Source organism: Lepisosteus oculatus, chromosome 6 (genome assembly GCF_040954835.1).
Source record: "Lepisosteus oculatus isolate fLepOcu1 chromosome 6, fLepOcu1.hap2, whole genome shotgun sequence".
Lineage (NCBI taxonomy): Eukaryota > Metazoa > Chordata > Actinopteri > Semionotiformes > Lepisosteidae > Lepisosteus > Lepisosteus oculatus.
This window is the reverse complement of record NC_090701.1, coordinates 59,518,713-59,535,994: the sequence shown is the minus strand read 5'-3', so window position 1 is coordinate 59,535,994 and position 17,282 is coordinate 59,518,713. Positions and strand designations below refer to the sequence as shown.

The 17,282-nt window shown below is 37.3% G+C and overlaps 1 long non-coding RNA gene across 2 annotated transcripts in view; it reads left to right on the top strand.

Annotated features, from left to right (window-relative positions):
• The window catches only part of LOC107078150 (uncharacterized), an 89,916-nt gene that overhangs the window by 41,509 nt on the left and 31,125 nt on the right, over positions 1–17,282 (top strand). The window lies entirely within an intron of this gene.

Genomic DNA, 17,282 nt, shown 5'->3' with positions numbered 1-17,282 from the left:
GTGCTAATGATTCTGAATTAGTGGAAAAACATTCTTCTCTTCACTTTTGAGCTTCGCAGACAGACTTCTGGGGACTCCTTCCAAACTGGAAATTTCTCAAATGTTTTTTCACCGAGTCAGTTGCACATATTAGACTGTGCAGTAGGATTACCACCAACTATCAAAAACCTACTGGAATAAAATATAGATCAAGATATTTTGCATGTGGTGTCCTCTCCGAATGTTGGAACTCATCACTGAAGGATAACAGTTCATTTAAATCTAAAAATGTCAGGCATTTCCTATACTGGACAGAAATGATCAGCATACTTTAATTTTCTGCACTATTGCTGTGCTAATACTTTCTTTTCAGCGTGTGTCAGTTCAATTAAGCAGGGACTTTTCATTATTGCTGTTCTTCATTTATCTATGCAGTGCTAGTGACCATGCCATCTCTATTCAAATAAACGGCAATATATATTTTTTATATCTTTATTCTTTTTCTCTTTAAACCTTGCTCTTGGTGTGAGTTCTAGATGCTAGCATAAGAGGTCCGATTGCCTGCAGCTAACCAAATCCATGAGGGACTGAGAATAATTGGCGATCAGGGTTAGAAGATGGGAATGGATTGGGGCTTTGTGGATAAGTCTCTGTGGCTTGGGAGTGAAAGGTTATGAGAGCATATGAGAAAGAAGCAAAAGACAAAATGATGAAGACAAAAGTGTATATTTAAGTGCGTTTCTGATACAGTGTGGGCGGATGTATGCACTGTTGCCAACTCTCATGAAATTCCCCTGAGACGAAAAGCAAAATTTCCACTTTCAAGAATGATTTTCTGAAATTACAACCTGACAAGTTTTCATCTATTAAACTTACTGCAGTCACCTTTAACTTATTCCTAATATTCTGACCATTTTTATTACTTGATCTCAGTATTATCATTTTGCCAACTGGAGACGTTCAATATATTGTAGTCATACTATACAAATAACATGTCAACAGCACATTGAAGAACATTATTAGTGTAGAATATTATAATGTGGTGGAGATAAACCATTTATTTTCCCTTCATGATAACGCAAACCATCAAACAACACATTGTTTCTATTTAGTTTTTTGTTAACTAATTAGAATTTTTTTGCACTGGAACCACACAGCATATAAAAAGCCAATTAATGGATACTTTAAGGATAATTCTACCATTACATCATTGCAGGTGTGTTATACAATGACCAATACTGACAGCAGTCTGAGAGTCAAGGCCAATAGTTTGTTTTGGTATATTGCTGGTTAAAATGTCTTATGAAAGGTGATGTCAGCTGTGGTCCAGTTAACAGATAAACCTAGGATCTGCATTATCCAGAAACATACTACATCACACACATGGCTCCAAGTTTAAATGAATATAATTCCATTTTATTGTAGATCTCCCAATAGATGAAGATACACATTTTTCTGCTGCTCATTAAAATTATATTTTGTGGATATATATTAGCTCTTCATTTAGGAGTTTGGAATGCTACTGTTTTCTGCATACTGTGGAGATGTTCTTCGTAATGGTTTCCCCTTCACTGTATAATGAGACTTCTGGACTACAAGGATATCAACCTGGATCAAATAAAAAACACGTTATCTCAATGCAAAAAGCCACTGACCTGCTAGAGGGTCACAGGTATGTGCTTTAAGCTGCATTCATGGCACATTGCAAACTACAGCTGCACCATATGGCTCAGTTCATGGAAGTTCAGTAATTTAAGATTAAGTACTGTACAAAAGAAGTTTAAGTGCTTCTTGGTTAATGAACCAAATTCATTAAGTTTTTTAGAGTGCTTAGTCCAGAAACTGGACAAACACAACTGAAATCTCTTGAACAACAGTGGTTTTGTGGTGGGTCAAGATTTGTGCACCTTTGACAAACTGTTTGCGTGGATCCCAGACAGCCATTTTGATTGATGCATTAGTGCTGTCTGCAATTCAGCTTACTGCAGCTTTAAAAGGAGCCATTGCATTGTACACAAAAATGGAGGCTTCATTTTATATCCAGGCTGCTGGTATGAAAGAGTCTCTCTACTGTGTATTGTCAGCCCTGTCTCCAGAGCAATATTTATTTGGGTTATTTATATATGTCTGCAAATAGCAGAAAAAGTCTGAACTATACTACAGAGCCATGTTGAATATACTCAGAAATATGACTTATTATTTTAATACAAATGTACTGGTGCAATTCTTTTCATCCTCTTTCTTTTAATTGGGATGGACATGGATACACAATCTGCTGACTACTATAACTACATATAATCTTATACCCTAATAATGACAGTATATGAAGATAACTTGAGCATACAGCTGTGCTTGCTACATATTTGAATGTAAAAATAATAAAAGAAAGAATTGAATTAAATAGAATTAAAAGAGATTTACTCCTTGTGGCTACCACCCATTTGTGCTGAAATCGTTTAATTGCATTGACTTTACTCGACCTGTGATTTAGATTTGACTGTTGATAGATACTGTGTTCAACGATAAAGAGAATGTGAGGAGCACAGGTTTCATAATAGTACAGTATGTGGCTTATCTGTTCCAGCTGATAGTATGTGCTTGCATAGACCATACCCATCTAATCAGGGAGTGGCAGGTCAGTTTTTCAGCTTGGCTTTTCAAGAGGTGGTGGGGAAGAGCAGCTCCACAGGGTCCTCTCTGTACGTGCGCAGTCGCTGGCCAGCAAGATCGACGAAATTCACTGCCGCATCAAGGCTCAGCATGCCTTGGAACAATGCTGCTTCTTCTGTTTCACTGAAACCTGGCTGAAACCCAACCTTCCTGATAGCGCTGTGCGACCTGCTGAATTCATGCTGCACAGCCAGGGAAGCCCACTTTTCCACCAGGGAATTAAAAAAAGCATGCTATGGTATCGCCCAGTTTCGACTTCATCACAGAATTATGATTTTTTATCCTCCAATTACGATTTAAAATCTTGCGTATCCGACTTCATTTCTCGTATTTATGACTTTTACTCAAAATAATGACTTTATTTCTCATAATTACGACTTTACATCTTACAAGTGTAACTGAATATCTCGCAATTCCGACTTCATTTCTCATATTTATGACTTCATATCTCACAATGTTTAGGTCACTTCTGGCGCCAGCAATGAACGTAGCCAGGCCAGGATGCTCATCTGGCAAAAGAAGCCCACCATCCTCCCTTCCATCCGGGTACTATGGAGCCTCCCTGGTGGAAATAGGCTTCCATAAAAATTAGTATGACCTACTGGACATTCATTTGTGTTTATCAGGGCACTTGACAAGTCTTCAGGCCTATAGATCCCATATGCTTTATGAATATAACAGTAGGACGGACTGTTGCGAGATACCATTGGGTGCTTTCTTTTTACTCCCTGGTGGACACGGGCCTCCCTACACAGCTCATCCTACCGAAAAGGAGGAAAGGGAGTGGATTGTGTTTCATGATTTTTAACCTTTGGTGCACTGAAGTAGATATTGTAGTGCCCTCATCAGGCAGTGTTGGGGCAGTGTGCGGACCAGCTGGTGATGTCAGCCCTGGGAGAGCACAATAGGATCGATGGGAACTTGTTTTAAAATAATTTTTCATTCTCCACCGGCAGTTTGATTAAATTGATTTTCATCTTGTCTATTCCTGCACAAAAGTAGTAACACATCGTATATGTTCGTGTTGAGGTGGCTCGTCTCAAAACTTAGTAAACTAAGGAATATCTCTCGTTATTCAAAGCTGTGTACTCCTAAATATCGTCTGTCCCAGTACAAAAATGACAGACGAGGAACAAAACACGTTCATTTAAGCTTTGTACTACTAAATATTCTGTACAAAATACACTGCAGATACACACAAAAAACATATATTCATATGTCGGATAATATTCGTAAAAAATTTTCATTAGTCAAAATGGGATGATGAAATTTTAAAGCTTTATCAAATCTTTGTACCAGGAATCCATACAGTATGAACCTACTGTAAATTAGCCGCATGAAATTGTGTTTTTACATAAAACTTCTCTCTTCATGATTGGTTCCATGAAATGTCACTGAAGAATTACGTGTGATGCACAAGGAAAGGTGCATTTGGGGTGTTTGTGAGCACTCTTGTGGCACACAAATTTTTATATAAACTGTACTGTCCCAGACTCCCCTGACCCACTTTAGTTTTCTTGCCACTCACATAGTTCATTTGATGATTATGCATTATATACTGCCCTACAACCTTTGGACAGGTGCAACACCTGTATAAGGATGCTGTTTATAGATTACAGCTCAGCCTTTAACACAATTGTTCCCAAAACACAATTGTTCAAGCTGTTTCCAAAATTCAGGAATCTAGGTTTATGCAACTCTATCTGCAGTTGGATTTCCTGACAGGCAGACCTTAGATGGTGAACATTGGTAACAATATCTCCTCCACAGTGATCCTAAACACTGGTGCTCCTAAAGGCTGCTGTCTCAGTCCTAGGCTGTATTCCTTGTTCACCTATGACAACATTATGGTTTTTATTCCCTGTGGATTCTAATAGAATGAATGACTTTGGTGGTTTAAACACTACTATGGACCCCTACTAATATTAGGAAGTTATTGAAAGATGTAGAATAGCAACAGTGCTGTTACTCTGGGTTATAAATATGTATCGTCATATAAAAGCGACTGAGAAACACAAGCTTGCAGAGGAGACACCTGAGGCAGAGTGTGAGAAAGATGGTGGAGGATAGCGTGCACAGATCCCTCACTCCTTGTAACATTAAGATGCCAAAATTCTTCACAGCCTTTGTTGAGTAGGGCTGTAGTGAGACATGAAGAGACAGGGAACTGTACTAGTACAGAAATCAATGAGGCGATACCTCAGCAGGGTTGCCTGTGCCTTAGTCTATTTGTACAAGTAGTTGTCGGTTCAGATTTTCAGCTCAAACTGTATTGCTTCCCAAGTTTGTCAAACAAACTGAGACAGGAAGAACATCCCTTGCAATCTGTGTTGAAGAGCTTCAAAATTACAGAAGTGCTTTCCTAAGCCTGCAGTGACACCATGCTGAAAGGGAAACTCATCCCCTTGTTCTGATTAAGTCTGAAAAACGAGAGGAAGGGGGACACTGTGTACTGAAACAGGACTGCACCATAAAGAACCTGTCAGACAGCTCATCATAGCTCATTCCCTCCGCTTGTCCCAGCATGGTGTCGTCGTTTCCAACACTAGAAAAGGGGAATAATCGGGGACAGGCAAGCAATACACTGTTGTTTAGAAGGAGGGTTTGAAACATCATGGGCATTTTTTTCATTAAGAGACTAGACTAGAGTGAAAAGATCACAGGTTATCGGGTCATTTCAGACTCGGTATCCAGTAGAGACAAGCAGGAGATGCCCAAAATGAAAAGTTAATAGTATCCGTCAGCAGGCAGGCTGGGCAGCTCCATCAGGGCGTGGGCCTGCTTTACCTCTCTGGGGTCTGGGAACATTTGTGCAGGTGAAGAAAATGTAAATTAATTTGGTCTGGTGCTTGACAAACAAAAGTACCGATTTCAGTACAAAAAGCATTCAACTTACAAAATTAAACAGTAAATAATGTACAGTTCATTATATTTAAATTAAATTGATTGACTCACCACTGCACACTGACTACAGGGATTCCCCCGATTAGGATGAACTGAACAGGAGAACGAACACAGGGAAGGCTGCCAAGAGCTCATTCAAGGCTGTGAAAATGAATGTATAAAGGCAAACCACTGTACTTCTCTTTATCTTTATTTTATTTTAGGATGAAGTGTTTCAGTCATTTTAAGTATTGTAACTGAATTGCAGTACAGTACATGGACCATCTGCCCACAGGGAAAATCAGGCCAAATTCTAAATACCACTTTACAGTAGAGTGTGTGACTTCCCTTCACCATGCAACGTTTCCAGTCATAATGTGTTTTTTTTTATTATAAATGTTTAATTACTCAGCATTTTCCTTATTTTTTATGAGTTTCCACAAAATAGATCAATAGATTAAAGTTGTCAATGTTTTGTTATAAAGTATACAATGCATTATAAAACGAACAGTAAAGGCAAATCTAAATATCATATTTTTTGTTTTATACTAAGATTAATTAACTATGATAACAAACACTGTAAATAAATTTCTGCTCGCCACAGTGAATTGTTGCCTTGGGCATTTTAAATTTGAAAATACTTGATCAAGATAAACATCAATGACATCACCATTGTTTCAGCAAATATTTTACTGTTTGTGTGTCAGGAACACAGACACCTGAGAATATTTTCCTGAATGTGAATATGTTCTATAAAACAAATACAGCAGTATGTACAACATTATATCTGTGTAGGTTTGAGCAGGGAGCTGTGTAAGAATGTTTTGCTGCAAAAAACAAAAAACATTCCAACATTCCACGCTGAAACAGAGAAAGAAATATGCAACATTTTAGCTGTTAAGTCATACCATATGTTATACAGTGTGCGAATCTCTGTGCCCAATGGCGACAAGCCTTTAAGATCTATTTGGAATCTGTTTCATTGAGTCCATTTTTTGGCAAAAAGAAAAAATATACAGAGAATACGATGTGTATAAATACAGTTAAGTAATAAACAGGGATTTGTTTTGCAGGTGGACAAAAGGGAATATTCGTGTGAATGAAGTGTATTTTCTTTGGTTAGGTTTGCGCCGCACATAGAGCAATAGAATAGGCTCTTTGAGACGAAGACTGAAGGGAACCAGGAAGAATAGTCTAGGCAGCGAGGGACGTTCAGTGTGTGTTTTTCAATGGGCTCACCACCTTCACGGCAGTGGTAAGATGAACACTGCTGTTTGCTGGGGTCGTGAAAGGCTTATTAGATCAACCTTCCCTTGGAGCCATTTTATTCTGGGGATTCATGCCAAACAACACTGATTGGGCGGCTAGGTACAGCTACATTCTCCATGTCTGCTGGGATTTAATTCTAAAATGACACAAGTCACCTCAACACAGATGAGCACAGAAGATTGCAGCCGATAAAAAAGAATTATAATGCCATTGATGGGCTTATTATTAGTCATTCAGGACCTGTCAGATCACCAAATAAGCATTATCGCACAACAGAAGTTAATACTGGTGGAAAATACTTCATTCACAAATTAAAAATATTGATGGTCACGAGCATAAATGTCCTACACTATTTGCCATTAAATAGTATTGACATATTATGAGACCAAGATCACTAAGAAATATTTTCCATAATATAAATGTTTTAACAATTTCTAGATTGATTTTAATGCATGAATTCAGATGTCAGAAATGTAGCTTTAACCATTTTCCACATAGCCTGTTTTCTTCTAAGTATTTCTTATTGGTCATTTCATGTCTAGATAGACAAAACAACTTCTTCTTGTTTGTGACCTTTTTTCATGATGTACCATAACAGCCCCAGTGTTTACACTGCTGCCTGTATAATTAAGCAGTCGTAAATGTACAGACAGTTTTCTAGCAGTGAGGAACACCTCAGGGAACTTGCTTATAAGCTTGCTAGTGGTAGTTAGCAATGTGATGTTAGAAGACTTTCATGGGCCATAACCACACAAGGAAACTGTTCTGTTGAATCTTCTCTCTACATGCTCTCTAGATGAATTAGTACTGAATGTCACCAATGGCAAGCTGTGGTGTGGCCATTAAAAAAACTGAAAAATTATTTAAATAATTGTCTTAATATATAATATTAGTATTAATAACACTTTCTCAAATGCCAATTAAAATGGCTTTAGATTCAGCTATATTTGAAGGTGTTTATAAATAGTACCATGCATAAAATTGACAAACAACTGATTAAAAAGCTCGTGTCCATCTACTGTATAAACCTGCGTATGGCCCTCCGCACAGATTTATGTGACTGTGGAAACTGAGGCACTGTGTCCAGTTTTAAAATATAGAAGAAAACTGTTCTTCATATACGTACAAGCTGGTTTTCACAAAGGGACCAGTAAGATTAGGTTACCCAGACAGTCCCCAAGGAACTCCTGGAAATGGAAACGGATCACAAACTGCTCAAGCAGATGCTGGACACGGTTGGAGATTGGATGCCTTCTTTAGTAAATGCATTCTGAGTTTTGCAGTAGTTAATGTTCAGCAGGCCCAGTAGTGATGCATCGTATAAATAAAGTTAAAGGAAGCACACTGTGATGACGCATGATAGCACAACAAACTAAGCAGGATTAGATCAAATATTGGTTTTATTAAACTGCACCACTTTCTACAGTAAATATTTTGGTTAAGCAATTTCAGTGGATAAAAGGCATTGAAATGTCAGCTGATTCAATGACACATCAGGGGGCCTTAAAAAGGATGAGGAATAAAAAGGTTTAGACTGTGAAGATGGACTATGTAAGTCTGAGGCTGTAAAACACTATGTGTTAACTTTAATGCTATAAGTAAATTCAAACATACAAGTTTACTTACAGATCTGGCTTCATTTTATTGCCTAATTAAAAATGGGAATAGGCATTAACATTCCCCAGGGTCCTACCATATGTAAGTTCTCTCACATGCAGGAATTCCATGGAGCTGAAACAATTAAAACTAAATAGTTCCATTTTCTTTATGCTGCTTGAGTGATGGTTGCTTACAATATATTTATATAAACACAATACATATGTATGTATGTCTACTAAAGAATGTGTTTTCACAGTCTTCCTATAAATACATAAAAAAGAGGAAAAATATTTGTATGTTAATGTGACTGTCCGTCTGATTGGTGCAATGTTTACAATTCCTCTTATTTTACTCTCAAAATTTACTCTAGGGTGACACCCACTCTGTAAATCAGGGGATGTTTGCAAGCATCTGTACTTGGTGCCATGCTGTAGTTTGTAAAAAGCCATGTGAGAAGGAGATATTTCTACAGGAAGCATGCATCAAACTGGCATTTTTACATAATTTGTGGCAGAGCATTTTGGTATTTTTTCAGCACATTGGCAAGATACCTCAGTACCACTGTCCCTTTGGGATTTTAGCATGGACATCCTTGTGATACCCAAAAGACCTAATCAAGCTGTCAGAGATGGCTGGAAAATATGTAATTATAGCAGTGTAAAAAGAGCTCTTGAGAGCCATTCTGCCAAATTCTTTATTTGGGCACAATACAGTATATACTGCTCTAACGTCGATGTTACTTGGCCGAGGAAGGAATAGAAATAAATTGTAATAAAATATAAAACATGAGGATGTCAGTTATCATTTTGAAACAGAAATGTGCCTCATGAAAGCAAATATGTTTTGTAAGGGCTCCAGGACTGCAATACAGTGATGGGGTGATGGGATTCTGGAGATGTGGCTTGAAGAATGTTGGTTGGTAGTGTTTTTGGACATTTCCGAGAAAACCTCCTTGGCATTGGGGATGATAGAAAGTACTCTGTCCCTGGTAAACATTTATCTCCTGTAATCAGTGCTTTTTTTCTGGATTTAACCAAGATGACTGGCTCATGAGAGGCTGATGAAAAGTCAGAGGTCCCATTTTCAGATTCATCGGTTGGTGGTGAAGAAGAAGAAGGTGGTCCTTTTCAGAAAAGCTTGCATGTCTAAGAAGACCAACTCAGTTGCAGAGTGTAAATGCAATTCATCAGTTTATCGTGTCTAAGCAGAGCTGAGATTGGGCAAATGCATTGCAGGAATTCTCAATTCCTAGTACCACTTGAGAAATAAACTTCAAAGAGTTGGAATATTTAATCACCAGAAATATAAATGTATTCCATATAAATGGTGAATAATCCTGCTCTTTTTCTAATTAAAAAGTGGTTTTGGATACAGATTTTCTAAATTACTTCAAAAGTGAAGGATTTACGAAACGAAGTGAAGGACTCGCCTCCCATCTGTGTGGCTTTAGGTCTACAGGTCACCTAGAGCTACACCTACTCGAACACTTTTAAAGGTGTTCCAACTAAAGGCAATAAAAATAAGTTTCTTCCCATTGCATTTTTCTACACATTTTCTTTCATTAAGGCAATCTTTTAGCTAGATTGCACATACAGGGTGGATCACTATTGTCTGGATAAATTCCTCTCTTTCATACAAACTACAAACCATTCAGTAAAATTCATTGAAGTATAAAATACTGTCTCTCTTGGTTAAAAAAAAAGATGGAATGGATTTCTCTTATGTAATCGAACATCTGTCAGAAAAGGCAGTACCAGCACTGTAATGAATAAACAAGACCAGGGAAAGCATAAGGTATTATTCATTATTCCCTCTGTGCAGGGCTCTGCTGTAATTAAGGATTTACTTTTATGTGAATTGCATGTCAAGGAATGATGTTATGTACTTATAAAGTGCTTACCCATCTTGCTGTTTGGTACCATAGTCCTCTACTTTCTATTTTAAAAGCACTGAGAAAATGTCATAACATAGTAAAGGCTAGCTGAGTGCATGACAATATTCAGATTAAGTTAAATTTTAAAGCATTTATTAATTCATTAGCTTTGCAAACATTCAGGTCCAGTGTACTTTAGAGCAAAGTCCAGTATAAGGGAACACACCTCACGTAGAGTAGCTCAAACTACTTGTTGAGGTGCAGCTTTTGATTGCTTCTATGAACTTCCAAGAGGTGGAGTTTGAAGATGCCTCAAATTGGACATGTGAACAAAGGCAGACAAGTAGATGTTGTTCCTCTCAGATCTTTAGATGATCTAGTAGAGGGCTTGCTCCCTAATGATGTGTGAAGGAGAATGTCAGGTGGGTGATACCCTTTGTTGAGACCTTAGATTCCTTCTAGTGCTGGAATCGATGTGCTGGTAGCGAACCTGTAAAATACAATATGGTCTTGACTGTGAACACTCAGAGAACTGTTGTTAATAGCCAAATTTGGATATAACCAAGTCCACCCCATATAGCATCTTATAATGTACTACAGTATATAGTATGTATGGATAGAAGTAAACCACTATTATGATAATTAAAGTACTAATGCATTGGTTTTGAGTTACTGTAATTCAACATCAATCAACTTAAATAAACAATTGTAATCAAAAACTTATAGCAATCATTTAAAATAAACAACTTGAATCCCTCCTCTGCATCCAACAAATGCCAGTACTGTCCCTCTGCCTCCATGATTAGTGTACACCAGTGTTATTGTGCCCCATGACATTCCCCATGACACTGACACAAGAGGAAACAGCAGAAGGTCCCACAGCATGTCAGATTGTGCACCTTTACAGTTCCTACTTGAGGTCAATATTTCTTGTCAATGGTTTGTTACAACTGAATACCTAGAAAGTGGTGGAGGGTGATCATATTTCCGTTTGTGAATAGGGGACTCATTACCTTACTACAGGGTTGGCAACCTGCAATACGCCTGCTATTATTGGCATGTTAAAAGCTTTTTAACGGCATGTGCAATGACTAATAAGTTAATAAGAAATTAAGTTATGCTAAAACTATGCTTGTCTGTTCTATAATTCTCTACAACATGCTACCCAATGAAAACTCTTTGGCGTAGGAAAAAACGATTCACTTGGTTTATTTACAACATTATTTTCAGAGGGGTTAGCCTATTGTTTTCACAGGAAAGCTTGCAATCTGTGCTGCTGGTAGTATTTTTCACACTTGTGTGTAAATGTGTAATGTCAAACATTTTGGAAAAAATGGCAGGTTGTTAAGAAAGCAAAATGAAATGTTCACTCATTTCAGCCTTTTTGGAGAGATGAATGTGGTTATGTTCAACATAAAGACCAAGCTGTTTGTGCTCTATGCTAAGAGCGTTGTTTGTCACACATCGAGTGTCTAATGACATTTTCAGATAAAACATGACGAACACTTCAACAGCTGAGTCTATCAAATGGGCCACAATGAGGTAGGGGAAAATAAAGCAGCCTTTGCCAATTGCTGTGTCAGAACTGTAAATATCAAGCCACAGAAGCAAGTTACAAAACCGCATAATGTGTTGTGAAACATGGAAAGCCTAATTTCCATGTTAACAAATTGAGAATACATAAAGTAGGGTTTTCTTAGCTGTTCAGGTGTTTGGTTTGGTTGGTTTCCCCAACAAAGATACTATCATGTCTAGAATTAAGGACTTACTCATGTGTGCTAGGTCAGTGGAGAGACTCATAAGTGAAATGGATGAAAATGTTAACAAACAGCAGACACTGGCATTAAAAAAACGGAAAAGTTGTGTTTGATGAGCTTGTGGATACAAATGATTAACTGAGATTAGCAATTCTTGCAAAATACTGCTTTTATTATTGTGGAGATTCAGGTTGTCTACTGTCCATCTACAGTACTATATGTCCTGCACCATGTCACAGGTATGTTCCTGCCCATATCAATTTGACTGTTTTAATTTTGAGGTTTGAGGATACTGGTATCATTTTACCAACTCAAGATCAATATTTATGTACAGTATGCGTTTTCTTTTCCTGTGAAAGACAGAGTGCAAATTTAATTACGTTCTAATGGAACAATTGCCACAGACAATGAACTCAGGAGGGGTCCACAATGCCAAGATGCTTCAGAAACTTTTAGCTGAGTGCATGCAATGTATTCAGATCTGGAATGCTATTTTAACGTGAAGCAGTATTCCAAGCTTGAGTATAGTTTAAAGTTGTGAAACATTTTAAATCAAAACCTATTCTGTTAATAAAACCCATTTTATAGCCTTAAGGTTTTAAAATGAATTATCTACATTTTTTTTAGAAAAATAGAAATGAAACTGATGTTTAATGTTTAACAGGACTTTAGGGCAAAAACTACACATTAATACACAACATAGATATGGTAAGAACCCTTAGATCTAAATGTACTGAACAGGTCCTCAGTTCTGTTTTGTGAAATACAGTGCCTTGAATTTTTGATTTTTGAAACTTTTTTAACTAATAAAAAAATGAAAAGTGGGGCGTGCAAAATTATTCGGCCCCCTTGCGTTAATACTTTGTAGAGCCACCTTTTGCTGCGATAACAGCTGCAAGTCGCTTGGGGTATGTCTCTATCAGTTTTGCACATCGAGAGACTGAAATTCTTGCCCATTCTTCCTTGCAAAACAGCTCGAGCTCAGTGAGGTTGGATGGAGAGCGTTTGTGAACAGCAGTTTTCAGCTCTTTCCACAGATTCTCGATTGGATTCAGGTCTGGACTTTGACTTGGCAAATCAAACACCTGGATACGTTTATTTGTGAACCATTCCTTTGTAGATTTTGCTGTATGTTTGGGATCATTGTCTTGTTGGAAGATAAATCTCCGTCCCAGTTTCAGGTCTTTTGCAGACTCCAACAGGTTTTCATCCAGAATGGTCCTGTATTTGGCTGCATCCATCTTCCCCTCAATTTTAACCATCTTCCCTGTCCCTGCTGAAGAAAAGCAGGCCCAAACCATGATGCTGCCACCACCATGTTTGACAGTGGGGATGGTGTGTTGAGGGTGATGAGCTGTGTTGCTTTTACGCCAAACATATCGTTTTGCATTGTGGCCCAAAAGTTCGATTTTGGTTTCATCTGACCAGAGCACCTTCTTCCACATGTTTGGGGTGTCTCCCAGGTGGCTTGTGGCAAACTTTAGACGAGACTTTTTATGGATATCTTTGAGAAATGGCTTTCTTCTTGCCACTCTTCCATAAAGGCCGGATTTGTGCAGTGTAAGACTGATTGTTGTCCTATGGACAGACTCTCCCACCTCAGCTGTAGTTCTCTGCAGTTCATCCAGAGTGATCATGGGCCTCTTGGCTGCATCTCTGATCAGTCTTCTCCTTGTCTGAGCTGAAAGTTTAGAGGGACAGCCAGGTCTTGGTAGATTTGCAGTGGTCTGATACTCCTTCCATTTCAAGATGATCGCTTGCACAGTGCTCCTTGGGATGTTTGAAGCTTGGGAAATCTTTTTGTATCCAAATCCGGCTTTAAACTTCTCCACAACAGTATTACGGACCTGCCTGGTGTGTTCCTTGGTCTTCATGATGCTCTCTGCGCTTTCAACAGAACCTTGAGACTATCACAGCGCAGGTGCATTTATACAGAGACTTGATTACACACAGGTGGATTCTATTTATCACCATCAGTCATTTAGGACAACATTGGATCATTCAGAGATCCTCGCTGAACTTCTGGAGTGAGTTTGCTGCACTGAAAGTAAAGGGGCCGAATAATTTTGCACGCCCCACTTTTCATTTTTTTATTAGTTAAAAAAGTTTCAAAAATCCAATAGATTTCGTTCCACTTCACAATTGTGTCCCACTTGTTGGTGATTCTTCACATAAAATAAAAAATTTATATCTTTATGTTTGAAGCCTGAAATGTGGCAAAAGGTTGAAAAGTTCAAGGGGGCCGAATACTTTCGCAAAGCACTGTATATGCATTTTAAATACTATTTTAATGCATTTATTTTAAAATTGTTTTGTTAAACCAAGGTTTAATAAAAGAGCTTTTCATTGTCAGTCTGCTATTATTTCATGCTACTGCTCAGAAACCCAGTTTTTAATAATTTAATTTAGAATTTAATCATTATATATGTGGTGATACAGTATGTATTGTAACAGGAAGAAAATCTGGAATAGATATACTGTAAAAACAAGAATAACAAGAAATGGGGGAAATATGCATATATTCAAATGTTTAAAAACTGAATGCTACCCCTATTCATAACTTACCATAAACTATTGTGCTTGTGATGGTACTGAAGTGGTGGATATGCTAATAGTGAGAGAGCTGTGTTTTGTATTAGAATTGTATAGAACTGCTGGGAAGAATGACAGTAGTTATGCTCCACTGTAGACTGCTTGCATGCAATGATTTTGCAATAGAAATTGACATTTTTGCGGAAACAGGATTGGTCCGTGAAGCCGGCCTAAATTTACACATCATACAGGGAAACTACTGTATGTCCTTTGAACAAAACAGTTTTACTTGCGTCATATTTGTTTCATTGCTCATTTTTAAAAGTGGGTACATTTACAGTATGTTTATCTGAGTGGTTCAGTTAAGTGGAAATGAGTTTAGACTGTTTTGATGTTTAGTATCTCATATTGATAACATTTTTATTGAACTGTATATTGTATTGAATGTGTAGATTGAATATTGCCTGGTACCTCCACAAATTTGACACTTTTAGTTTTACTCTTCAGTAAAAGAGAGCTGAATTGTAACACGATCATCTTTGCCTCTAAATTTACATTATCATGTATATTATTATACATATATATTATAATATTTATTGTCACTAAAATGAGCCTTTAATTTGAATTTGCTGTGCTCTGGGTGATTAGGAAAGGCATTAATTCATGTCATTACTTTTGTGGGTTTTGATGTCTTGCTAAAAGGTTTGATTGCTGCTATAATCTTTCCATTATTATAGATTTCCTTCTTGAAAAACTAACATAGTCTTAAGTGTTCCACTCACAATTTATAATATACTTTGTGAGCAAAGTGCTAACTTCAATTTTGATATCAATCCCATTAAAGGGAAGTTATAGTCATAGAAAGATTGTTAATACTACTAAGAGAAACAAAAGAAAACTGTTTCTGTAAAAGCGGAAGATTGAAATAATAAAGCTGTTTCAAGTTAAATATGTACTGGCACAGGCAGGATTGTGGTCTAATGATATAATTATAAATCAATTGAGACAACAGCTGTTCTTCCCTCACTTTTAAAAGGAAAAAGTAATGTCTGATATAGAAGGCGGCAGTTTTATCCATTCCCCTCCCTGGGTGATGCCAGGTCTCTAATTGGCATGTTGTGTGTGCACATGCAAGAGAGTACAGAGGATTAATTGTAACAGAGTTATTAATAACAATTGTTTTCCTCGTTTTATATTTTCAAGTTAGGAAAAGTTAAAAATTCCCTAAGGCAGAGCCATCTTGTAACAAACCTCATGACTAAGTTCATTAGAAAGAATGTATTGTCACGGAGCATAAATAGCACATACAGTACTATTGTCATTATGTACACAATGCTTTATCAATATTTGTCCAGCAATACTACAGCGTATTTTTTCCTATACAAAGTTACGGTATGAAAGAAGGATTCAGACCTCATCATGGCTTGTCAGTGCTCCTGCTTTAAGCTGTTTAAGGGTCATTAAGCTAGGACCTGTACATTCAATCAGCATGCAACAAGAGTGAAAATCACAACGATTTGTTTTGAAACAGCTTGAGACCTTCTCCTTTATGCACGTGTAAAGTATCCTGCTGTGGGGCTTTGTCATACACTTTCGCTAGTCTGCTCAAGGCATTTACACAGAAACGGTCCATTTCAGGTGTGTTCAGATTAATGGCATGTAGTCCATCTTCAGCCACAATATCTGCATCTATGGTATAATAAACAAAATATCAGTATAGTAATTTGGTATTTTATCTGTGAATAATGTAACTGTAGGACCTTCACAGAAAAGTATAATTAACCTGCCTTGTATAGTTATACAAGTTATACAATAGTTTGGCCAGATGTTCTCATAGCGGTCTTATTTTCTTCATTGACAAGACTTGCAATACAAAAGCTTTTTGACACTTTTGATGGGTCTATTCATGTTTTTAGGGATAAGATAAATTACTTCATGTTTGCCAAGCACATTTTGGCAAAAGCATTAGAGGTCTATAAAAGAACTTGAAATCCACTGAAACAAAATGGACAAATAGCGTGATTGATAGGAATATGCAGTGTAAGATTGATAGAAATAAACTTACACTGTATATGCACTACAAGCCACAATCATGTTGAGGACACAACACAATTGCTACCCATTCTATTCACTGATCAGTGTATCAATAAAAAATATTTTAAAAAGTGGAATTATGGGAGTAACTAGTGAAAAATATAATATCACAGCAACCCTAAAGCGTTTGTGTGTTACCTGTAGGCACCACCTTTAAGAAGTTGAGGATAAGTTTTGAGTTTGTTTATTCAGATACAATATGCATTTGCAAGTGAGTACTGTCTTTTCCTTTTCTATAGCGTAATGACATTGTTCAATTTAAATAAAATTACAGTAAATATATTCAAAATGTCAGACCAACAGACAAAATGCAAAAATGTAAACACTTTGCGGAGGTAGTTTTTTATGCAGGAGCTGCCAATCATACAAAGCTATCCAGCCCTCTAGTGAAGGCTGTTCCATAGACAGTAATGAGGTCTTATACTGTACACCTGAGACACACAGTAACTTGCTTTTTGGCTACTTGTGTTACAGCTCTGATAATTCGCTCACTATTTTTCCTGTGGATCTCATTGGTAAGACTCTAAAAGTAGATATAAAACTGACAAAGCCCTTTACTCCTGTGCTGTAATGCTTTTCTGTTTACACAGAAAGGAAAAAAACAAAAAAAGTTACAGACAGCAAGG